The sequence below is a fragment of the Dama dama genome, chromosome 11 (genome assembly GCF_033118175.1).
Source record: "Dama dama isolate Ldn47 chromosome 11, ASM3311817v1, whole genome shotgun sequence".
Lineage (NCBI taxonomy): Eukaryota > Metazoa > Chordata > Mammalia > Artiodactyla > Cervidae > Dama > Dama dama.
The window spans coordinates 9,891,718-9,917,500 of record NC_083691.1 but is presented as its reverse complement, the minus strand read 5'-3'; the positions used below and the strand labels follow the sequence as shown (position 1 = coordinate 9,917,500).

The 25,783-nt window shown below is 50.4% G+C and overlaps 1 long non-coding RNA gene across 2 annotated transcripts in view; it reads left to right on the top strand.

The window, feature by feature from the left end:
* Positions 1-25,783, top strand: part of LOC133065411 (uncharacterized) — a 109,910-nt gene that overhangs the window by 28,758 nt on the left and 55,369 nt on the right. Inside the window, exon 4 of one of the 2 annotated variants that reach the window (XR_009694880.1) lies at positions 10,507-10,600. The exons of the other annotated variant lie outside the window; for it this stretch is intronic. This is a non-coding gene — a long non-coding RNA (uncharacterized LOC133065411). Of the gene's footprint in view, positions 1-10,506; positions 10,601-25,783 lie in introns of those variants that run through there. 2 annotated transcript variants of the gene reach the window in all.

Sequence of the window (25,783 nt, the reverse complement as noted above, 5' to 3'; positions counted from 1 at the left end):
CCCATCTCTGTTCCTCGCGGCCCTTCCAGCCTCCACGTGCAGGAGGAAGAACTGAGTGTGCAATCTTGATCCCAAGGCCCTCGAGCTGGGTGACCTTGGCTGGCTGTGTGGCTGAGCCTTCACAGCCTCACCCGCTAAATGGGGGGAATGATGCCGATGGAGCAGAACTGTTGGCCACAATGCAACTGGATCCTGCGCGCAGAGGGCTGGGTGCACCATAGGGACGTAAGGTGAATCCCACCCTCCTTGGCTCCTTTTGTCTGTATTCACTGCGTCTTCCTTCTCCCACTGTTGCCAGCTTCAAGGTGTCCTCTTATATCACTGCTTTGAGGGTCCCTGGAGGCCAGGGGGTAGGGGTGAGGTTGGGACGAAAGAGGTCCTGAGTGCATGCTCCCTGTCTGTCCCACCCCAATTTCCCTTTCACCCCTATGCCCCCTGCTCCCCCGCAGGGCCGCTTGGGGTCTAGATGAAGTGTGTGGGTGGAGGTGGGGGGGATATGGGTGCATGCGGGTGCCGACTCCTGCCTGCTCAGCGGAGGGGGTGACCTCACCTGCCTGCCTGGGGAATTGCATAAAAATGTGCCCAAGCGAGGGATTCCGTGAAGCCAAGAGGGCTCTCTTTCAAAACAATTAGTGCTAACATCTGCCCAAGCACCCATGCTGGTTTTGTATAATTAAAACAAGGCTCCAGAATCCCACTGGACACTCTTTAAAAACTACTCATTTTCGGCATTATTTACAGCATGGGGGTGTTGGGAGGGAGATGCCTGACACCCTCGCGGCAGCCCCCAAGGAGAGGCCTGGGTCACTTCCACAGTTGCTGTCTTCTTGGTGGGGGGGGTGGGGGGCGGGCTCCAGACCCCAGGCCCCCAGAGAGAGGCTGCAGGACTGGGGAGACCAGGGTGAGACCACCGACCCTCTGCCTTCTCCTCCCTGGGCCTTGCTGGTCATAGGGCTGAGCTGGGGAGGGAAGGAGGGAGTGGGCAGGAGGGCAGTGTTCTGTGCTCCTCTTTTCTTAAGGTTCCTTGAATCCCAGCAGCTGGAATGATTTATCAAAGCGCAGCTGGGAACTGCTGCAGAGATGGCAGTTCTCAAAGAAAAAAAAACCCCAAAACTTAAACAATATTTAATAGCAAATCACTGCATTAAGCCTTTTCAATGTAGAGAAAACTTGAAATTGGGCAGGGGGGCAGGATTAGCTGGACCAAGGCAGCAGAGGTCAGCTTCTAGGCTTTCCCTATGTGCACAACCAGGCAAAGAAGCACATTCATTCATTGTCAGATGCACGTGTCTCAAACATGTGAGCGCATACAGAGGCACAAAGGCAGTCCTGGGTGGCACACACCCAAAGACACACGTGTGCCATGCCATGCTTATATACACACACACGCATCTGCAAACATGCACACACGTCTGTGAACTCGAGCGTGCACTCCACATGCCCAGGCATGGGTATGCACACCTCTGGGGCCCACAGATAGATGCACTGCTATTTATCCATGCACAGGCGTGCATGTCCCTGCACACGCAGGCAGGCCCAGGTGGGGACTGTGGGCCATGCTGGCGGAGGGTGCATCCTTACTCCACCCTGCATTCTCCCAAGTTCCAGTGCTCTTGGAGCTGAGGTCTCTGTGGGAGTCTTCATATTGTGGGGCCGAGGGGGAGGCCGAGCCCTGAGGCTTGGCTGCTTTGGGCTGTTCTCACCCAGGAGGGGAGGTGGAGCGCCCTGAGCCTGAGGCTGGAGCTCAGTAAAGCTCTGAGTTCCCAGGCCCCTGACTCCTTCACTTCACAGCTAAGAAGTCAGGTGTGTCCCGCACAGCTTGCCCATGGTCATCGCCCTGGCTCTGCCCTTCTGTGCCCCTCCTGTGCCCCTTTCTCCACGGCCTGCCCTCCCCAACATGGGCTGCCAGCAGGGAAAATGGGTATCTTCAGACCAGTGAAATGAGGAAAAGAAGAGCTGACCATTCCGCATGGTTCTTTGGGATGGAAACCAAACCTTCCAGTGGGCATCTTTCCATGGTGGGGCCATTTGGGCCCCAGGTTTCAAGCGGCAACTATGGTTCCTCCAGGTGGGATGTTTGGGGGTGAGGAGCCATTCACTGATGCAGGGGATGGCCATTTGCTCTGAGAAATGGGTACTTTTTGAGTGTGTGTGCTGCCCAGGAGTCTCGGCAGGCAGCTACCAGAGGGGAGCCAGAAGAACAGGGGAAGCAGGAGTGTAAGGCCGACATCCCTCAGCAGTTACTTGGAGTCTGGGTGATGAGAGTCCTCAACAAGGTATGACAAATGTGGCTCTTCCCTGGCATTTGCAAAGTGCTTTCTCAGTGGCCCTCTCCCGGGGTTGGTCAGCTACCACCTCAACCTTAGCAAAGAGGGAGCCAACTGGGGAGGGAAAATGCAGGCTTGGGGAGGCAGAGAGACATACTTTGGAATCCCAGTCCTGTGTGACCTTACATGGTCCCTTGCCCTTTTACTTCCCTAGAATTCTTCTCTGTAAAGTGGCAGCAATTGAGGCACCAAACTCGAAGGACTGTTCTGAGGATTCAATCAGATCATGCAGCGAAAAGACCCAGCACAGTACCAGGCGCAGAGCAAGCCTAGGGTTTGTTGGCTTCTGTGACAATAATAAGAATTATTGCTCTCTACTAGAGTACTTAATATTCACAACAACCCCATTTCACATAGGAGGAATCTGAGGCCAAGGGAGTGCCATCTTTTGGGTGTTTGTTAAGCTCATTCCCTTTTGAGATCTGTCTCCTCAGCCCCTGAACTTTCCTAGTGGCTCAGTGGGAAAGAATCCACCTGCCAATGCAGGAGATGTAGGAGATGAGGGTTTGATCCCCGGATCGGGAAGATCCCCTGAAGTAGGAAATGGCAACCCACTCCAGTATTCTTGCCTGGAGAATCCCAAGGACAGAGAAGCCTGGTGGGCTATAGTCCATGGGGTCACACAGACTCTTACATGACTGAATGACTGAGCACACACATGTGCTTCTCAGTCCCAGGGGTGGCCTGGGCAGTGATGGAGCCAGAGGACACCTGAGTGTTGGCATCTGGAGCCAAACCAGAGTCTCTTTGCAAGAATTGGAAGTTTGCATTTGAGTCACGGAGTCTGGCCGGCTTCTGTTGGGTGTCCGAGTTTATGTAGGGTTAAGGCCAGGCGGCATGCAGAGAGAAGAGCATGAAGGCAGGGAGGTTTGCTCTCTGAACCAGTGCCCCTTCTGTTCAGGCCCTACTGCCTCGTGGGGTCCGGCTGCCTGTCCCACCACTTTCAGGGACCTGGCAATACCAGCCCCCGTCCCCCCATCCTCACCACCTCTTCTCCAGGGTGTGAGCGCCGTGTTCTTGTAACTAAGGGATGCCTGAGCACAGCCATGGAGGTTCACACCTGCAGGCTCAGAGCTGGGGTCTGGTAGTGACAAGACAGACACGGTCCCTGCCTTCTGAGCAGGGAGGCAGAATTTGAACACATGTTTAATAACCCTTGAGTCATGGTTGATCTAAGAGCCATGCATAGTGAGAGACTGAACGGGCCTGACCTGGTTGCATAGGAGCTGGTCAGAGAAGGGCTTTCACGAGTCTCCTGAGGTGAGCTCTGGGCATGGACACAGCATTTGACCAGCTGCCATTCAGTCAGCCAGGAAATGGCCCAGATGAAGTGGGGGACCCAGGATACAAGCTTCCCCCACCCCCTCAGGCTGCTAACATCCTGGGGCCAGAGAACAAAGCATTGCAGGATAAGGAAGCCTTGATCCTTGGAAGGCCTGGTGAAGCCAAGGCTTAGGCCAGGGGATGTCCTGCACAAAAACTGAGTGCTCTACTGCTGACTCAGCTCCTGATTTACCCTAGGCGAGTACGAGCATCACTGCCCACACGGCCTTGGGTTTGCTGGCTGAGTCTGTGGAGGGTGAGGCCATATCGGTGGTGCAATCTGGTTTGGAACACGGCACAGATTACTTCCCCAAGCCCATGGGATGACGTAGGGTGGGGGTGTTTGGAGGAGGAGAAGGGGCAACATCTTCTCTGGCTTCCAATCTGAAAGAGTTGTTACTATTACTACTCATAAGGGCTACCCTGTTTTGGGAACTTGCTGCATAGGAGGCAGTATGCTAAGAGCTCCATGTACATCAGGGGTCCCCAATCTCTTGGACCTAATTAATGCCTAATGATATGAGGTGGAGCTGATGTAGTAATAACAGAAATGAAGTGCACAGTAAATCTAACATGCTTGAATCATCCTGAAACCACCACTCACCCAGGTCCATGGAAAGATTGTCTTCCCTGAAACTGGTCCCTGATGCCAAAAAGGTTGGGGACTGTGGCATACATGACCTCAGTGACGCCCCCCAGCTACTCAATAAGAATGAAACTGGTAATATCCCCATTTTGCAGGTGAATAAACTGAGGCCCAGGTTTATTGTGATAGTTTGGACACTTATTCAGCAGATCTTTGATTCCATGCCCAGCGTGGATGAGGTGTATTTCCCTGACCTGTTGTTGTCAAGCTTGGCTGTGTAACTCATTGTGGCTGGAGCAATGTTACGGATGTGACGTGAGCAGTGGTTTGAAGGTGCTGATTGGCTTCACTTGGCTTGTGCCCGCCTGTCATTTCCATGGGAACATGCCATGTGGAGACGCTGGTTCTAGAACGCAGAGCCCTAAAGAGCAGGATTGAATCTGACTCTCAGCCTGAAGCAGAGGCTTAGCCAAGCCCTGCTTAGACTGCCTAAATCACAGCCAACCTGCAGACCCATGAGTGTGGCAATACATATGTATCACTGTAAGTTGCTGGGCTTTGAAGTACTTTGTCATGCAGCATTTCTGTGGCCATAGCTGACCAGTCCAGTTGCACAATCAGTAGTGACTGAGCTGAGATTTAAGCTGAAGTGGTTCTGACCAGAAAATGTAAATTGAATGCTTATGCTCTGCAGTCTATCAAATCAGAAAATGTAGGTGAAGCTTTTGACAGAGTGCAAGGCCCTTCATCAATAGTTATATGTAACAGTGTTAATGTTTGTACTGTCATTATTGCCACCTGTAAAGAGCCAAGGAAACCCAGGGAATCGTGGGCTGCTGGAAGGGCCGTCATCAGCAGTGCTGGAGGAAGGGCCCTGGGGGGCACTATGGCTCCTATCTGGATTTTGGAGCAGAGCCAGAGTTACATGTCAGTGGCTGAGGTGCCTAAGTCGTCTCCACCCCCTTTGGCATCCCCAAGGGGACGAGGAGCAGGAGAGGAACATGGGCTCAGGAGTCAGATCTTGGTTGGAATTCTAGCCCATCACTTGCTGGCTATACACTTGGGCCAGTGCCCTCTCTCTGAGCCTCAGTTTTCTCATCTGTTAAATGGGGGTGAAGGTCAAAGTTTCCTTGTAGGACTGTCGTGAGGATCAAATGCGATTTTTACTGAGGAAGTTTAGCAACCAACCAACCAAAAACATACATACACACCTATGTACACAGATCAGGGAGCCAAGAGGACTGGTCCTTGGAGCCCATGTGCCTCCAGGGGTCACCCGAGCACTTTGAGAGAACTGGGGGCTCTGAGTGGTACAGGCTGTGGCTGCGGAGAATGGCTCTTCTGTGGCTGTTGTAGTGACTCCATGGTGACCCTCGGGATGGTTTCCTTCAGGTCTAAGAGAGTTAGCCAACGCCCCTGAATCTGGCCCTGGAAGGCCGGGTCCTCGCCAGTACCCTCACACCCCAATTCTGGGGACAGCCAACACAGCCTGGCCTGCCTGGCCTTCAGGGGTCACCTGAAGTACCTGGTCCAGCCTGACACCCAGGGTGCCCTGCTTACCCCAAACTCCTATGCCAGCACCTCAGACCTTTGCAGAGGATTAGCTGTTCCCCTGATTGGCTTGCTTTTTCATATTTGAATAATAGAAAGAACATCGTGGCCCCTGGCCGCCCTTCAATATGCCAAGCGCCCTCCCTCAGCTCTTCTCCCAGCTGCCAGGTCTTAAGTTTTAAGTCACTTCCTATGGATGTCATCCCAGATCCCCCTAGACTAGCGTACACCTCACAGTTCCCTGCCTTTCCTGCTATTCTCTTCCCTCCCCATGCCTCTGTCTCCCCACTGCTGCAATATTGCCCATTCTTACTATAGTGGGGATGACTTACTCTTGTCTACAGTAGAGGCAAAGACAAGGGGAGGAGAAGAACGATTCTCAGGCACCTGCTGCTGCCAGGCATTGCGCAAACATGACCTCATTTTGTCCATACCAAAGGTTGGCTGTTAGAGGGATTACCCCCATTGAGTGGATGAGGAAACTGAGGCTTAGAGAGAGGAACCCAGGGCGTCCTGACACTGACATCTGGCCCCCCAACCCCTTTCACTCCTGTGTTCTCAGCACCCTGTGCCCTGAGGCCCGGCTCACCCCCTCTCTTAATTGTAATTCAACTACTTGTGATATTTTGGTACCAATTAATATTGATTTTACAATTGGTTTACGGAGATGTTGTTTTATTACTAATATATTTAATGTGCAAATCAATAAGAACACTTGCTTGGCCCTCTCCCTGGAAGGTAATAAAATCAAATATCTCAGGGGTAAAATGCTATCCGAGCCGTGAATGGCAAAGCAGATGCTTAATGTAATAGTTAAAGATGAGGCTGGGGGCTTGGCAAAGCCCATCTGCCCCCAGCCGGCTCTCAAGGCTGCCAGCGAGGGGGCTCCCTGGGCTCTAGACCTGCTGGGGAGGCTATTGTGGTTCCCTTGGGCTATGGTGCAGGGGCTCGGATTGAGGGGGATAAGCAGGGGACCACTGCTTTTGGGGAGCATAGGCCTGATCTCACTGTCCTTTTCTTCCTCTTCCTCCCCTCTCTCCTCCCTCTTTCCTTCCCTCACTTTCTGCTTCTACTTCCTGTTTCTTCATTCTTTCATTCATTTAGTGGTTTATCTGATCATTTGTTTGCTCTCATATTTTCCCATCCAGCCCTCCCTCCATCCAATTTTTCATTCATTTATTCAGTGACTTTTTGGACTTTTGTTCAATCCTTTATGTATTTTTTCAGACATTTGATTGTTCATTCACTCATCCACTCTTGTGTTTAGTCTTCAATTTGTTGGTTTGTTCCTTCACTGATTTGAACAGTCAGCCAGCAGCTATAAACGGAGCACTCACTCTGTGAGCGGCTGTCGCTGTGGGTTGGGGTGGGCCTTTGGACCAGGTGCACGGCCCCTGCCCACCTCCTGGAGGCACGGTCAGATGGGGGAGCTGGCTGCCTTTGTTCTGTCCCACCCTCTTCTCTCTCTCCTGTGTCCGGTGCCAGAGGCTGGAGCAGAGGGACACTGAGGTGCCTTTGTCCGTTGGGGTCTTCCTGTACTCAGCATTTCCAGAGCACCCCCCATGCCCGTGTGGGAACTGTCCTCACCTCCTAACTAGGGAAAGAGACCCAGAGTCGTGAAGATGCTTGCTCAAGCTCATACAGGTGTAGACCTTAGAGCTGGGATCTGAATCTGGGTCTCTCTGACTCTGAAGTCTGTGCTTTCCCTGTCACTGAGGCAGGGTGGTTGGGGCACAGACCTTGGAGCCAGATCTGGGTTCTAATCTTGCTCCTGCCCCCACCAGCCTTGGTATCCTCCTCCGTGAGAGTGGGTCTAATCACGGCAGTGAGCTCTGACTTGTGAAGGCTGTGGAGCAGCACCCTTCCAGGGTCGAATCTTCTTGGTGGCCATTGGCAATGAACGCATCTTTTCTGAGACTTTGCTTGTCAGGAGGCTGTGGCATGCCTTCAGGTCAGGAGGAGTCTGTATACAGCTCTCCGGGACAGGATGTGTCACAACTCCCCCTCTTCTGGGGTCCTCTAAAGCCCAGCTCTGCTGGGGTACAGGGATGGGGGTGGGCATGGGGGCAGGGAGCTGGAGCCTGGCTCCCCTGCTGTGATTTATGGGGGAGCCGGTAATGAAGCTGGCTGGCAGTAAATAATCAGATACGAAATCTTACCATTTAATTAACCAAAAATAAATGACCAAGGGCCCTCGGAAGAAGGGAGTCCTGGCCACCGCAGAGTCAGCTGCTGCTGTGGGCCTGGAGTGGAAATGCTCACTTGCTCATCATTCATTAATTCACTCATTGTGTATCATTAATTCTTACGGGCACAGCCTTTGCCGTTCCAATGGAATGTTATCATACCCATCTTGCAGACGGGGAAGCTGAGGCCCAGAGAGAGGAATAGACTTGCTGAGAGTTCCATGGGAGTCACTAAGTGACCTGCCATTTGATCTTGTGGCTCCTGAACCCAGGGCCGCAGCCCACAGTCCTCCTCCTTGTCCAGACCTGTCCATCTCTCCAGGTCCTGCTGTTGCCCTCCTTGCCCAGGAAGGCCTCCTGGGCTGCTGTTGCCCAAGGTGCCACTGAGGGACCCCAGATCTCGGGCAGCTGGGGCAGAGCTTGGTCCCAAGCCTTCCTTGCCTCTCCTCGACCTGAGTGGGTGGAGAATCTTTTCAGTTAAAAACAACACCAACCTATACCTCCAAGTGTATTTCTATAGCAATTGGCTCCCTTGGTGGGAAAAAAAGAGTCATAGGGTGATGGGAGGACTGGCCCCAGGAGCAAAGAGAAAAGTCTCAGAGTGTGTGTGTGTGTGTGTGTGTGTGTGTGTGTGTGTGTGTATGTGTGTTAAGGAGCTCTGTGAAGGGCCAGCTTTTTCTTTTCTTTCTTTGTTTTTTAGGAGTCAGCCCCTGACTTTCAGTCACTCCTCCCTGGCCTTCTGTATAATGCGTACATGCAGCTAATTAAATAGAGGGCGGAGAAGGAAGTGGGAACAGAGGGCAGAAGGAGCCAGGATATGTGTCCTAGTGTCCTGATTTTGTTGTTCTGGCTTTTTTCTTTCTCTGTTTCTTTTTTGTTGTTGTTATCATTTCTTTGGGTACTTTTTTTTTTTCTTCCGGTGTCTTGTTCTTAATTTGAAAGTAGCTAACATTTTGGAGCCCTTTGCATATACCAGAAAAGAGTTGCATGTAATGATCTCATCTGATCTTCACAGCAGCCCTGTAGAGTGGGCATTCTTAGTATCTCCATTTTCTAGCTGAGGCCTGTAAGGCCCAGACAGGGGCAGTGACATCCCCAAGGACACGCAGCTCATTAAGTGGCCCGCCTGGGTCTGACGTCAGGCTCGTCTGAGCCCAAACCCACGGTATTTGTCTACTTTACTTACTATTTTCCTGTTTGTGAACCGGCAGGGCAGGGTCAGGGCAGCTATAGAAACTTCAGCCTTTGGCCCTGGGAAATGGACAATTCCTGCAGGTTCAAGAAGAAGGGCTGGTGTGAGTGGGAAAGAAGATGGGTCAGACAGAGAAAGTGGGGGCTGCCCACTGTAGTCTGGCTTTGGCTGCACCAAAGCTTTGGTTGGGGGTGCTGCCTGGGAGCACGTGCTCTGTGTGAGATAAATCTGGCTTTGCATCATGGCTCTGCTACCCGCTTTCTTTGTAGCCCTGGACAAGTGCCCTCCCCTGGGTGAGGGATCACAGTGGGGCCCACCTTCCAAGGTTGGGGAGGGGATTACATGAGATCATTCAGGTCTGTGCTCAGCAGAACGTGCCAGGTATACAGTAAGTGCCAAGTAAATGAGAGCCAATATTGTTTCTCTAGTATCAGGACTATAAAGAAAGCTGAGTGCCAAAGAATTGATGCTTTTGAACTGTGGTGTTGGAGAAGACTCTTGAGAGTCCCTTGGACTGCAAGGAGATCCAACCAGTCCCTCCTAAAGGAAATCAGTCCTGGGTGTTCATTGGTAGGACTGATTTTGAAGCTGAAACTCCAATACTTTGGCCACCTGATGCAAAGAGCTGACTCATTTGAAAAGACCCTGGTGCTGGGAAAGATTGAAGGCAGGAGGAGAAGGGGATGACAGAGGATGAGATGGTTGGATGGCATCACCGACTCAATGGGCATGAGTTTGAGTAGGCTCTGGGAGTTGGTGATGGACAGGGAGGCCTGGCATGCTGCGGTCCATGGACCTGCAAAGAGTTGGACACGACTGAGTGACTGAACTGAACTGAATTGAACTGAACTATCAATGTTCTACCGAAAGTAAAAGTGAAAGTCACTCAGTCGTGTCCGACTCTTTGTGACCTCATGGACTATACAGTCCTTGGAATTCTCCAGGCCAGATTACTGGAGTGGATATCCTTTCCCTTCTTCAAGGGATCTTCCCAAGCCAGGGATCGCACCCAGGTCTCCCGCATTAATACAAAGTCTTCTTTGCAGGATTATTGTGTGAATTTGGGCTTGTATGAATTGTGTTGTATTGTATGAATCAGAGATAATATATTCAAAATGCCTAGATGAGTACCTGGTATGTGTTGGGCACTTCACAAACATAGAGCTTATTTCTTTCTTGTAAAACATATATTTATTTACGTTCATATACACATTGAAGAAAGTCTGGGAGGAGAATTACCAAAATACCAACAGTGATTCCCACTGGCTGCCCTTCCCCCGCCCCCCAGGATTTCAACTGATATTTTTCTTTTGTGTGATTTTCTGTTTTCTGCATCTTTAGCCACAAGGAGATGTCGTTTTTGCACCTGGAAAACCAGAAACAACAGAAGCTGCCATGGCCAGGCAAGCGGGGCCCTCCCCGCCGTCAGTCCCCCTGCAGTGGATGCTCATTTTCCAGGAGAAGGCGACCCAGAGAGCTGCCCTTGTCCTCTGTGACTGAAGGCCCTGGGCCCCTGGGTCTCAATACTTGGGGACTGGTATTTCCATCTCAGGCCCCTTGCCTCGGGCATCCTTTGAGGGATGTCCAGGGTTGGTCTGTGACCAGGAGACACTCCTCATGCTTCCTTAAAGCTGAGGACACCTCCAGGGCAGCCACCATGGTTCCAGCCCCTGCCCCCCCAACCTCAGGCACACCCCGGTTTCTTCCTTCCCACCCCAGTACAACCCTGCCCCTCCTTGCCAATTGGCATATGGAATGTGGAGACAATAGAAGCTGAGTGTAACCACTGTTTACAGAAAAAAAAAATGGTACAAGATTTATTTATTGGAAGGTGACTGAGGAATATGAATTCTACACTCCATTTAAAATGCTTTTTATTTCTCTCAGCCTTGGGGCTCAGAGTACATCTAATTTCACCCACAGCTATAATTCTCTACCAAACAGTTCCTGCTGCTCCTCTGGGGTCCCCAGGAACCAAGTTAGTTTATGTCTGCCACTGCTGAGTTGCAGGCAGGGGCAGCGACGGCTACGTGCCAGCGTGCACGGGGCCCTCCCGCCCGCGCCACCCCCTGGCCCCGAGGTGCAGGCCTCTGTGCTCATGACGGGCCGGGCCCGGCTGGGTCCACGCAGTGCCCGTGGCGCCAGGCCCCGAGTCTCGGGCTGGCCTGCACACGAGCAGGCGAGCGGCCCATATCTCACGCTGGACGTGTTGATTGCTCCAACCTCAGAGCTAACAAACAATTAGTTTGTTAGTATATTTATCCTGTGAACATTGGAGCCTGTGATTACAAATCCAATAGTGGGATTGTGGCAGCATTTGGAGATAAATCTGTGCTCCAGGCCTGAGGGTGTCAGCCGTGGGGGTGGGGACAGCCGCCAGGGGTGGGGAGACATTTCCGTGGCCTTGCCTGCCTGTCCCTGTGGCTGTTATTTTTTTTTTTTTTTTTCAGTTGCTTGTCTGTCTTGATGTGACTCAGCCAGCGTGTCTGTCTGACCCCTTGCTGGCCTTCCTGCCTGGCACTCTGTCCTTCTCTCTGTACCAGCCCTGGGGCTGCAGAAGTGCCTTGGAAGATGCCATGCCTCGAGTTGCTGATGTTCTACCTGGAGAGACAGTGACACCCATGCTGGTTATCAGAGGGATGGGTGGGGAGAGCATCGTGGGGTCTCAGGGAGGAAGGTGCTCCCTCTGCCGGAAGGTCAAAGAAGCCCCTATGGGCGCTGGCCAGTAGTGGCCCCCTCTTTCTCTCCTTTGCCTTTTTCAGCATCTTTCCTCAGGGCTCCCCTATCTTGCAAACAAAACCCCAACCCCTCCCTAGGATACCCACCCCATCTTCCTACCATCATAGCTTTCTTCACTTGTGCAGATTTGGACCACTTCCCCCAATCCCTTCTTTGGTGCCCAGTAGATCCTGTTGCTCCTGGAGATGCTGTAACGGACACCTGTCCTCCCCACCTCTCAGTCCCCTTGGCACCCCTGGACTCCCTTCCCTTTGTGACTTCTTGAGCTTTCCATGGCACAGCAGCCCCTGGACTGGGCTCCATCCCCTCCGAGTGAGTCTCCCCAACTCCCTTGGGTCCCTCTTGCTCTGCTTGCTGCTTACCTGCAGCTGTCCCCTGGGGCAAGTTCTCTAGCCCCTGCCCTGCTCTCTCTCTCCTCACTCTTCCTTGTGAGTGCCTCCCTCCCATCAGAGCATCCACCCACCCAGCCTCGTCCCCCCAGCACCATAGAGAGCCCCATATCTCTGCCTCCAGCCCTGAGTTCTCCCATGGACCTGGTTTTCTAGGCTCTTGCCACTGTGGCCCTCAACTCAGGGTCCAGCCAGCCCCAACACCCAGCTGACCACCAATCTAGACCCTGGGGGTGGCTGGTCATCCTTGATGAGACCTTCTGCTTTGCCTCCAGTCAGGGAGTCACCCAGGCCTGTCAAGTTCTCTTCCAGTGCTTCTCACATCTGTTCTCCTCTCTTCCCGTCCCTGTCCTCAGCCAGCCACAGACATTTCTCCCTGGCTTGTCTTCAGCAGCCTTCCCATTGGCCCCTCAGCCCAGAAGCATCCCCCATAAGCTCCACAATTCATCCTGATGTTCCTGAACCTCAGAGGGGAACACAGGAAAGTCTGTAAAATGGGGATAGTCTCCTCTCTTAGGGAGGTTGGTAGGACTTAATGAGAGCTCAGTGATTTTTAGCGGCCGACATATATTAAGCTTTTACTGTGTATCTAGAGCCTTACTGGGCTTCCCTGATGGCTCAGCAGTAATAAACCTGCCATGTTGGAGACACAGGAGATGGAGGGCTTGATCCCTGGGTCAGGAAGTTCCCCTGCAGGAGGGAATGGCAACCCACTCCAGTATTCTTGCCTGGGAAATCCATGGACAGAGGGGCCTGGTGGGCTACTGTCTTTGAGGTTGCAAAGAGTGGAACACAACTGAAGAGACTGAGCACGAGCACCCTGCCAGGAAATTTACCAGATGCTCTTATTTCATTTTCACAAGAACTTTGTGAAATAGTATGTTTTCTCCCATTTTGCAGATGTGGAAACTAAGACTCAGAGTTAAAGCATATGCCCAAGGTCAGAAGATCGTAACTGGTGGGGTGGGGATTTCAGTGTGGGTCTGCTTTATTCCTGGGCTGTGCTCTCAATGGCTGTCTGTGCTTCTCAGGGGTGCCCATTCCAGCACTGACCCCATACCTGGCCCTCAACAGTACTTTCCCTCTAAGGTTTGGAGCTTTCTGAGGGCGCTGTAGGGCCCTTACGGTTTGTGAAGAGGAATTTCAGGGCACTGACCAGGGCTTAGACTCTCACCCACCAGTCATCATCATCATCTTCTTTTTAAAGACATAATTCTCACACTGTAAAATTCACCTTTGAAAAGTGGGCATTCAATGGTTTTTAAAATTTATTATTTTTACTTAAAATTTTTTTATTATTTATTTGGCTGCTTCAGGTCTTAGCTGTGGCATGTGGGAGTGTCAATCATCCTTGAGGCATGCAGGATCTTGTTTTAGTTGTGGCATGCATGATCTTTTAGTTGCAACATGTGAACTCTTAGTCGAGATATGTAGGATCTAGTTCCCTTACCAGGGATTGAACCCAGGCCCCCTGCATTGGGAGAGTGGAGTCTTAGCCACTGGATCACCAGGTAAGTCCTAGTGGTTTTTAGTATATTTACAATGTAAACAAAAGGGGCTTCCCCAATGGCTCAGCAGGTGAAGAATCTGCCTGCAATGCAGGAGACCCAGGAGACATGGGTTTGATCCCTAGGTTGGGAAGATCCCTGGAGGAAGGAATGGCAACCCACTCCAGTATTCTTGCCTGGAGGATCCCACGAACAGAGGAGCCTATTGGGCTACAGTCCATAGGGTCACAAAGAGTCAGACATGACTGAACACACAGCACACGCAAACAGAATTTCTGGGGTTTACAGTCTAAACCTATGTGTGAGTCCTCTACCTGTAAATGTCTGAACCTGGGTGAGCCAACTGCTTCTCTAGTATCAAGATTTTTATCTACAAAATGGAAGTGATAATAGCACCTACCTCATTGGTTTTGTTGGAAAATTAACTGGGATAATGTATGTAGAGGGCTTAGCACAGACCCTGGCACACAGTCTATACCAGGGATAAAGACTTCATTTTTGGGCCATTTCTCAGTCAACTGTGGATCCTAGTCTGGGATAGTCCAGGGACAGGGAGCTTAAAGATGCACTCAGGGCGAAGGAGTAGGACTGCCTTTCCACTTCTCAACAGTCTATTCTATAAAATAATTTCTTTAGATCTAGAAGTTACCAGTGAATCAATAACTCTGATCCCCTGTAGTCTCAGTCTCCAGATAAATGTCCTCTTGCATCTCCTGGTTAAACTGTGAAAGGGGCGAGTGTGCGGGGTGGACAAGCCTCAGTCAGCACCCTGAACAGAGACTTGCTGCTGTCCGCGGTGCTGATACCTTTCAGGCCTGTTGCTCACCTCGGAGATGTGGCTACTCAGGGACTAGAGGGAGTGTCTGAAAGCTTTATGTGTGTGTGTGAATGCATGGGAGTATGTTTACGTGTGTGTGTGTGTGTGTGTGCACGCACGCACACATGTGCGGGGTGGGAGGGACCCGGATCAGATAGCAATTGACTTCCATAAGGTCAAAGAATGTTCAAACTGCCTTACAATTTTGCTTATTTTACATGCTAGCAAGATAATGCACAAAATCCTTCAGGTTAGGCTTCAGCAGTACATGAGCCGAGAACTTCCAGAAGTACTAGCTGGATTTAGAAAAGGCAGAGGAAGCAGAGATCAAATTGCCAACATCCATTGGATCACAGAAAAAAAAACAAGGGAATTCCAGAGAAACATCTACTTCTGCTTCATTGACTATGCTAAAGCCTTTGACTATGTGGATCACAACAAACTGGACAATCCTTAAAGAGATGGGAATACCAGACCACCTTACCTGTATCCTGAGAAATCTGTGTGCAGGACAAAAAGTGACAGCGAGAACCAGACATGGAACAATGGACTGATTCAAAATTGGGAAAGAGTATATCAAGGTTGCATACTGTCACCTTGCTTGTTTAACTTATATACAGAGTACTTCATGTGAAATGTCAGGCTGGATGAATCACAAGCTGGAATCAAGATTGCCAGGAGAAATATCAACAACCTCAGATGTGCAGATGATATCACTCTAGTGGCAGAAAGTAAAGAGGAACTAAAGAGCCTCTTAATGAAGGTGAAAGAGGAGAGTGAAAAAGATGGCTTAAAACTCAGCATTCAAAATACTAAGATCATGGCATCCAGTCCCATCACTTCATGACAGATAGGGAAAAAGAGGAAACAGTGACAAGTTTCATTTCCTTGGGCTCCCAAATCACTACAGATGGTGACTACAGCCATGAAATTAAAAGACACTTGCTCCTTGGAAAAAAAGCTATGACAAAAACATATTAAAAAGCAGAGACATCACTTTTCTGACAAAGATCTGTGGAGTCAAAGCTATTATTTTTCCAGTAGTCATGCACATATATGAGAGTTGGACCATAAAGAAGACTGAGCACTGAAGAACTAATGCTTTTAAACTATGGTGATGGAGAAGACTCTTGAGAGTCTCTTGGACAGGAAGGAGTTCAAACCAGTCAATCCTAAAGGAAATCAACCCTGAATATTCATTGGAAGGACTGATGCTAAAGCTCCAATACTTTAGCCATCTGATGTGAAGAGCTGACTCTGGAAATGAATTTGAGCAAACTCTAGGGGATAGTGAAGGACAGGGAAGCCTGATGTGCTGCAGTCTATGGGGTCACAAAGAGTCAGACAGGACTGAGTGACTGAACAACAAGAAGGTGACTTAGGACTCCTCCCTCAATCCTGCAGGCACTGGAGACCCTAAGCCAGGGTGAATAAGAGGTTGGCTGGAGGAGGAGTGACATCTTAAGATGACTGCTCCAACCTTCCAGGAATTTCTCTCTATGCTAAAAGAACCTGAGAAAAGCCAATTCCCACTCTTTACAGTGGCTGGGACCATACAATGCCTTATTATAGCAGGTTGTAGAGGGCACTGCTCTAGTCTTCCTCTAGTGTTAGTCGTTCAATAGTGTCTGACTCTTTGCGACCTCAGTGACTATAGCCCCCCAGGCTCCTCTATCCATGGAATTCTCCTGGCAAGAATACTGGAGTGGGTAACCATTCCCTTCTCTAGGGGATCTTCTTGACCCAGGGATCAAACCCAGGTCCCCTGCATTGCAGGCAGATTCTTTACCATCTGAGCCACCAGGGAAGCCCAGTCTTCCTCCGAGTGGGGGACAAATGAGAGATGGAGCCCCATCAGCTCTTTGCAGTGTCCTCTAGGCCTTGTCTTGGAGCAAGTAAGGGTTAGTAGGGTGTGACATCAGGGCTTTCTTCACCTGCCCAGGAGATTTGTGATGTGTCTCCTGCCTCTGTGTCTAACTTCAGGGCTAAAGACTGTAGCTTCTTTTCCTTCCCCTTCTGGAGGAACTTGGTTTTTGGGCTGGATCCCATGATTTAATTCAAGTCCCCGCTGATGTGGGAGCAGGCTCCCAGACCAGCCTGCTTTCCTGTGGCTAGGACCCCCTCGCTGGGAGTTGCCAGCATCTCCCCAGGACCTGGGAATTGGGCTGGGTCACTGATCTGGTGTATGTCTGGGAGAGCACTCAGTGCCCCAAACCAGCAACTCTAGACCCTGCCCATCCCACCCAAGATCACTTTAGACATAGGCTTTAGTCACATTTATTTCATTCTTAGCTATTCCTGTGCCCATCTGTCCCTGATTCCTGCCGGGAGCTTCTTGATTGCTGGAAAGCTGAGGCTACGCAAAATAAACTTTTCTCTTTCCCCTTCGCCATGGTTCTCTCATCCTCATCTCACATTGGGATGCTTGCATTTGGGGACGGAGTTCATTTCCCCCACGTTTCCTCTAATAGTTAAAAAACAGTTTTTAGAAAACCCCAAAAAAGACTTCATGATCCATTAACAGGCTATAGGACAGACCCGATAGGATGCGTATGTCTGTTTTGGAGACTGTGAGAGACGTTTGATATATGGTTATTTTTATGGATGCGAGATGTGACTCCATATGGGGCTAAATCTGTATGTTCTTTCTCTGTGATTGTGTGTGTGCATGTGCACACGTGCACGCATGTGTGTGCAGGAGAAAGAGCTGTCTCCTTGGGTGAGACTAGATCATGTCAAAAAATAAGTCTCAGTCTCTTTCTGTCTTCCTCCTCTCTGTCTCTGCTTTGTGAATGCACATTTATGTGTATCATCCATTTTCCTAAAAGCTCGGAGTGCAATGTACTGGGTGTGTCTGAGTGTCCTCTCCCAACATAAACTATGTCCATGTACACGGGCCGTGGCAAGTGTGTGTGCATGTGTGGGCTGTGCCCATCATTTAAGTTCCTGTCTCTCTGCCTCTCCATGTCATGCAGCGAGCATACGCCAGTGTCTGTGGGGATGTGATCCTGACACCCTGCCAGAAACCAGTTCCCTTCACTGAACCAAGTTGCCGACTTTTCCCTCCAAATGGCAAAGTTGTTTCTTTGAAACGCTTCCAGCACCTGGCTTAATAGACCTTCCTGTGAGCATATTCCCAGTTCCGCACTGCTCCCCAGTGACTGGGGACCTTTTGTCAAGCACATATGAAATTAAGTGAAATAAAAATCATATTAAAAATTATTACCATCTAACAGCCATTATTCTGCACACTGCTGTCAGCCTGTGATGGATTCCTCACTTACTTCAATGAATGTTCTAACGACAGTGATAAAATCACTCAGAAAAAATAGAATAAACTGTTAACCCTCTCCCCATCGACACTTGTTTTTCTTTGGAAAAAATACAATGAGAGATCATGGTAGACGAGATTGAGCCATATGTGACTCTTTATTTCCTTAAAAAATGTTTATTTATTTGGCTGCATCGGGTCTTTGTTGTGGCACGTGGAATCTGCCGTTGTGGCCCATGGACTCTCTATTTGTAATGAGCAGGTTTAGTGCTCTCCCCATAGTACGTGGGATCTTAATTCCCTGACCAGGGATCAAACCTGAATCCCCTGCATTGCAAGGCATATTCTTGACTGCTGGATCACCAGAGAAATCCCCATATGTGATTCTTCAGATAGTAAAGTGAGCTGGGTGTGGCGCTCTAGGCTTTGACCTCTTAATTTTGAGAGAGAATTTTGCTCTAGACTCTAGACATCAGCCCTACTTTCTGAGCTCTGAGTTGAGATTTGGTTTCTGGTTGAATTGTTGTGAGTCAGGTCAGGTGGGGCTTAGTTCTTATACTTTAAACTTTAAAGTAGGTTAATTTATTTAGAAAGATTTATTATACATCTACATCTGATAGGAAGGCCCAGGTGAACAGTATGTATCTGAGCTGAGGCAGTGACGAAGGGGATGGGGAGATCAGGCAAATTAGAAAGATGCCTTAAAGGTAGAAAAGACAGGATTAGCTAGTGGGTTTTATATGAAGTAGAGAGAGGGAGGTATCATGATGTTAATTGTGTCAGTGACTATAAGTTGTTGTTGTTCAGTTGCTCAGCTGTGTCAGACTCTTTGTGACCCCATGGACTGCAGCACGCCAGGCTTCCCTGTCCATTACCAACTCCCGGCGCTTGCTCAAACTCATGTCCATTGAGTTGGTGATGCCATCCAACCATCTCATCCTCTGTCATCCCCTTCTCCTCCTGCCTTCAGTCTTTCTCAGCATCAGGGTCTTTTCCTATGAGTCAGTTCTTCGCATCAGGTGGCCAAAGTATTGGAGCTTCAGCATCAGTCCTTCCAATGAATATTCAGGATTGATTTCCTTTAGGATGGACTGGTTGGATCTCCTAGCTGTCTAAGAGACTCACAAGAGTCTTCTCCAACACCACAGTTCAAAAGCACCAGTTCTTTGGCACTCAGCCTTCTTTATGGTCCAACTCTCACATCCATACATGACTACTGGAAACTCCATAGCTTTGACTAACTGCACCTTTGTCGGCAAAGTGATGTTTCTGCTTTTTCATATGCTGTCTAGTGGGGAACTAGAGGTTGGGGGACATGATTCACTCAAGTATGGAACAGACAGTCCTTTTTCAGTGGGAGAGAAGAGCTCAGTGATGAGTTCACTGAGTGTGTGGAGCCTCTGGGTAACCAAAGTGGCTGCAGAGAAGCTGCTGGACTCCTGAATCTGTGGTGTCTGAGAGGGTGTGGGCTGGAGAGACAGATCCAGGCGTCCTTGGCCCTCAGGTCAGGGGAGAAGCCATGGAGTGAATGAGACCATCCAGGGGGTGTGTGGAAAGAGGAGAGTCCCAAAGACAGTACCTTGAGGACAACAGGCCCTCGAGAAGGTCCCAGCCGGAGACAGAGAAGGAGTGGCTGGTCAGGAGGGGAGGAGAGGAAGGTGTGATGTCCCAGAGCTCAGGAAGGGAGAGGGTTTCAAAAGGAGGGAAGTGGTGGGTAAAGTGAAATGATGCAGAAAACCAGTTAGGTGCTGATAAATGTTGATGGCAACGTGGAGGTGCTGGGGACCATCCTGAGGGAGGAGGGACGAGGAAGTGAGATGGAGAGGTAGGTACCCTCGCAGGCAGAGCCCTCTTCCTGCAGAGAAAATTCCTGATGAAGCCATTCCCTCTGGCTCAGTTTACCTGAACACAGAGGGGTGAGGCTGCAGACCTCCTAGAGCCTCCCCACTGAGATCAGAGGTGCAGGCTGGCTTTGCTCTGATCTGCTGGGCCCTGCCTTCACCTGTGGGAACACAGCGTGGAGTCTTCTGGTGTCACTCGGTGACTCTCAGAGGTGGACGCACGTGAGGGAGGGGCTTCTACCTCAGTCCTTGGGACCCTAATGGGTTCACAGGTTCTGCTGGTTCCTCTGGGGGGCTCACAGCTCCTTGGGTGAAGGTAGGGGGCCTTGAGGAAGGTGGCTGTGCCTGAGAGATGTTCCTATGTGTGTGGGGAGGGTCTCTCTCCTGGTGGATGACTTGTCCCTGCCTCCCCCATCTGTGAGGCTTGGCCCCCTCTCTGGGCTGAGAGATCTGAGTCCCTTCTCTTCCCCTGGAGCCTCCTTTGTGAGAGAGGCAGGCAAGGCACACCTGTTCACAGTGAACATGAGACACTCGGGGTGGTGGGAGGACAGGTGGCCCATCTGGGATCACACCACCAGCTGGTGCAGGGCGGAGACCAGGGCTACTTGGAGAGGACAGATGGTCTTCCCCAGCTAGGCTGGAAGCAGTGGGCAACTGGACATCCATCTCCCTCCCTTCAGCAGAGGGATGCTCCCCATGCCATTTTGGGGAGAGCATGGACCTATATTCGCTAGAAAAGTCAACGAGGGAGGATGGGTGATATGTCAGGGCCTAGCTTCTCCTGAAAATGTGACATGTAAACACGCACACGTGGCCACACCAGCAGGACTCAGATTCTTTCATCCACTTTCCTCTTTTTGGCTTTCTAGGGCTGAGATGATGTCTCCCCTTTTGGACTCAACCAAACCCACTATATTTGGCTTAAGCTCAAAGGGGATTTATTTTCAAGGACAGGAAAAACACAGCCTAGGAACAGGGTCAGAGAACCTTAGGGGTCTCGGGCAGCCTCACCCTCCATCTCGCTCTGTGTCTGGAGCCAAATGGGCCTCTTGGTTGAGCATCTCTGTGTGCATCTGTCTCATTCTTCTGTCCGTACTTGGCTCTCCATGCTTCTCCAAGCCTGCGGACAAATAGGGCTGCATCCTGAACTCTGTGCTTTCATGTCACCTGGGTGAGCCTTGTGTCCTGAGCACACACCCCATATTCCTGAGACTGAGAACTTGACTGGCCCAGGCTGGGTCAGGTGTTCATCTCTGGTCCAGTCAGCTATGGCAGGTGTCACATGGTGATAGTAATACTAATGACAAGGAGGATAATGATGATGAGGTAAGCATTGTAATTATCAGCCTCACTTACAGGTGAGACACAGAGAATTGAAGAAGCGCGCTCAAGGTCACACATCTAGTGTGTGGCTGAGTTGGACTTGGAACCCAGGAGCCTGATCCTAACGTCTGTGAGCCTGCTGCTGCACTATACTGCCTCTTGAACATGGCGGCCAGGCCCATCCCTGGAAGGGCAAATTTTATTTTTATTTCTTTAAATATCTACTTATTTGACTGAGCCTGGTCTTAGTTGTAGCATGTGGGATCTTTAGTTGCAGCATGTGAGATCTAGTTCCCTGACCAGAGATCGAACCTGGGGCCCCCTGCCTTGGGAGTGTGGAATCCTAGCCATTGGACCACTAGGGAAGTCCCTTGGAAGGGCAAATTTTAGAATAAGAGGAATTGGGACAGATAACTCTAGAGTTGTCTGCTACATTCAAGTTCAAAGATAGTTTGTTGCAGATATCAAAGAGACACGGGAGAGTATCTGAAGAAGGGTGTCTCCTGGTATTGACCAGAGATGTTGGGATTACAGAAAATTGGACAGGCTTCAGCCTGAGACTCTGGAAGGAGACAAGCCCGGCAAACTCGGGGTGTCAGTGAGGCTCGGACCTGAAGGCTACAGGCAGAAACTCGTGGGTACACCCTGGAGTGGAGTAGGGCATGAGATTCATGGAGCTTCCTGACCTCCCAGCAGCACTCCAGGCACGGGAGCCCCTGGGTCTACATCTCGGTCAGGCACTCACCGGCTTAGGTCTGTGTTGGGTGGAGCCCCAGGGTAGCTGACACTGCGGGCAGCTCTACTCCCGGTCCATACCATGGTCTCCTGAACACAGCCCCAAGTTTGACCCCTTGTGCCAACTTACTGACGTATCTTAGTCCATGCATGTGGATGCATGTCTTCTTTGGGTGTCCTTGGGGGTGCCCTTCTCACCCCTGAGGAGTCAGGACAACATGATGGGCTTGGAGTCAAAAAGACCTGGACTTGAATTCTGGTTCTATCATCACTTGCTAGCGAAACTTAAATCAATTTCTTCTGGGCCCTCTTTGCTCAGGTATGAAGTGGGGAGGATGAGACATGTCCATGGGAGAAGGGACTCAGATAATGTATGTCAAGTGCCTGCCATAAAGTAAACGCTCGATATATGTGTAGAGGAAATCAACCCTGAATATTCCTTGGAAGGACTGATGCTGAAACTCCAATACTTTGGCCACCTGATGCAAAGAGCCAACTCATTGGAACAGATCCTGATGCTGGGAAAGACTGAGGGCAGGAGGGAAAGGGGACGACAGAGGATGAGATGATTGAATGGCATCATCGATTCAGTGGACATCACCAGTGAGTTTGAGCAAACACTGGGAGATAGTGAAGGACAGAGAAGCCTGGTGTGCTCCAGTCCATGGAGTTGCAAAGAATTGGACACGACTTAGCCACTGAACAACAACAACAACGTCATTGGAAATCTATCCTTTTGTCCAGAGCTTAAGTTGTGCCCCTTTCATTCCCAGAAACACGCCTCTTGTCGACTTCTCTGCTCTATGTGGCTGGTAGATTGGCTCAAGTCTTTCATGAGATGCTGAGCAAAGAGGCTTTGTGAGGAAGAAGCTGGTGTCCCTTCTAGATGGCGTGGTCTCTGGAGAGACAGGCTCACAGCATACTCTCCAGAGACTGTCATAGTCCTCAGACAAGCTGGCCCCAGCCCATTCCCAATGCACACTGAGGATGCGTCCTGAGCAGCCCTGCACCCAGACGGCCTCCAGATGGCTGCATTATCCTCCCATTTCAGACCCAGCAGCACCCCACCATCCTCTGATTGGAGGGGCTCACACACCTGGCTCCAGGCAAAGCCCAGGGCCTTTCTCCACATCGGCTTCTGGCCCCTGAGCCCACAGTTTCCTGTTTTAGTTTTCTGGAGCTGCTGTACCACAATGTTGGTGGCTTAAAATGATAAAGCTTACTCTCTCGATTCTGGAGGCTGGAAGTCTGAAAACAAGGGTGTCGGGAGGGCCAGGCTCCCCCAAAGTCTCTCAAGAAGAATCTTCCTGGCCTCTTCTTGCTCCTGGAGGTTGTTGGCAATCCTTGACACCCTCTGGCTCACAGCTGCATCACTCCAGTCTCTGCCTCTGTCATCACATGGCATTTGTCTCTCCTCTTCTTATAAGGATGCTAGTGAAATTGGATTAAGGGTCCTCCCTAATCCAGTATGGCCCCATCTTAACTTGATTATATCCACAAAGGCTCTAGTTTCATAGAAGGTCATGTTCAGAAGTACCACTGGTGTTAAGTGGTATTAACACTTCATCATATCATTTTGAGGGACACAATTTGACCCCTAGCACCTTCTAAGAGGGTCCCTGAGACCCTGACAGTGTCATACTGAGGACAGGGGCTCTGGTCAGAGAGAGACATGTACAAAGGGGTAACTTTGCACCTTGGGAAGCAGGAGTTGGGTTAGGAAGGCAAGGGAATGACCATTACCCCCGAAACCATTTCAGCTCTGGGGTCTGAGTCCCATTGCAGAAGGAATGATTAGAACTGTCAGCCCCAAAGCTAGAATAAAGCTGCCTCTTCTGGCTTAGAAAAGTCATTATACAGAGGTGGTGACCTCATCTAAGACCTTGGCCTGATTATTCCTGGTGGGGTTTCTTGGGATGATTTTGGGATACAATAATGAGACTACTCCTGGGACTCAGGTCCCCTGAGCAGCTCCCCACTCATTCATTCATCAAACATTCCAATACCAGGACTTGCCACTAGCACAGGAGATAGCCTCATGGAGTGAGACTCAATCAACCACTCCAGTGACTACTGCTAACTAGTGATAACTGGTGTGTGTGTATGTGTGGGGTGTGTGTGTGGTGTGTGTGTGTGTAACAGAATACTTAATAGGGAGTCCTGATTTTGATTATGGGTTCAAGGAACTTAAGCAGAGACCTAAGGGATTAAGAAAGAAGCAGGCAGGTAGGGAAGGGAAGGCTGGACAAAGTACTCTAGGGTGTGTGTGCTTAGTCGCTCAGTCATGTCCAGCTCTTTGTGACCCATGGACTGTAGCCCACCAGTCTCCTCTATCCATGGGGTTCACCAGGCAAGAATACTGGAGTGGGTTGCCATGCCTTCCTCCAGGGGGTCTTCCCAACCCGGGGATGGAACCCAGATCTCCCAAATTGCAGGCAGATTCTTTATCATCTTGGCCACCAGGGTGAGGTGAGGAGAGGTCATTTGAGATGGGGCTGTGTTCATTATGGAATCTCTAGGTGGGTGACAAAGGTCTGAAGAAGTTGTCACGTGATAGGTGAGCCTGAGAGCGTGACTAGGGACCCATCCACAGAGTTACTCCAGTGACAGGGACTCTGTCCCTCTTTGAGCCAGGTTGCTGTCCGAGGAGGGAGGAAACACCAAGTGGGGGCTGGTGCTCAGTCCCTCAGCCTGTTCCCTTCCTTTCACACTGACAACTCTGGGGCTCTGTCTACTCAGGACCCAGAGCTCCTGGCTGCCCTGGAATCAGGCTGCATGGCTGGCAGAAAGCTGGAGGGCTGGGCGGGCCAAGGCAGAAGGGGACCTGGGATAACCAGGAGGCCAATTCAGGGGGGGATGGAAGGGCTTCGAGATGCCTGTCTCACCAAGACCTCCCGGGTAAAGTAGCTTGAATCCCTTGAGTCCACAGGTCTACTGCCCTGACCAGGGTCTGCACAGAGTCTGTGTGGGGCTGAATCTGTAAAATCCTTGAAGTTGAAAGGGACAGCAAGAGCAGAGGTTGCACAGTGAGCTTGAGAGGTGGCACTGTGACCCTCCCTGGGGGGTTGTGTGATCACTGGGTTCCACGTGACCTGGTTGTCCCAACTCCATGAAGGGCTGAGGACTTGGGCCAGAGACTAGAATTGAGCTGGTGGGAAATCACAGAGCCTCCTGGGAGGGGAAGGGGAGTTGGAGGGGTATGTGTGGGGCAAGAAGATTCAGTGGGGGCCGAACCATCACACAAGGCTGTGGGAGGCCCTGGATTCTGCTGGCTCAGAGGGCTTGGGGATGCCCACACACCAAGAGAGGGGCATGGCTCTGCACCACTCACCCTGGAACCTCAGGGTCAGGAAGGTTCCCATTCTCCTTGACCATAAGCAGTGAGATGGAGTCAAGTTTGGATTGCGCCTGGGCTCTGCTGCTTAGATGCTGTGTGACCTGGGGCACAGGCTTATTTAACTTATATGCAGAGTACATCATGAGAAATTCTGGGCTGGATGAAGCACAAGCTGGAATCAAGATTGCCGGGAGATCAATAACCTCAGATATGCAGATGACACCACCCTTATGGCAGAAAACAAAGAAGAGCTAAAGAGCCTCTTGATGAAAGTGAAAGAGGAGAGTGAAAAAGTTGGCTTAAAACTCAACATTCAGAAAACTAAGATCATGGCATCTGGTCCCATCACTTCATGGCAAATAGAAGGGGAAACAGTGGAAACAATGACAGATTTTTTTTTTTTGCGGGGGGTGGGGGCTCCAAAATCACTGCAAATGGTGACTGCAGCCATGAAATTAAAAGATGCTTGCTCCTTGGAAGAAAAGTTATGGCCAACCTAGACAGCATATTAAAATCAGAGACATTACTTTGTCAACAAAGCTCTGTCTAGTCAAAGCTATGGGTTTTCCAGTAGTCATGTATGGATGTGAGGGTTGGACTATAAAGAAAGCTGAGTGCCAAAGAATTGATGCTTTTGAACTGTAGTGATGGAGAGGAC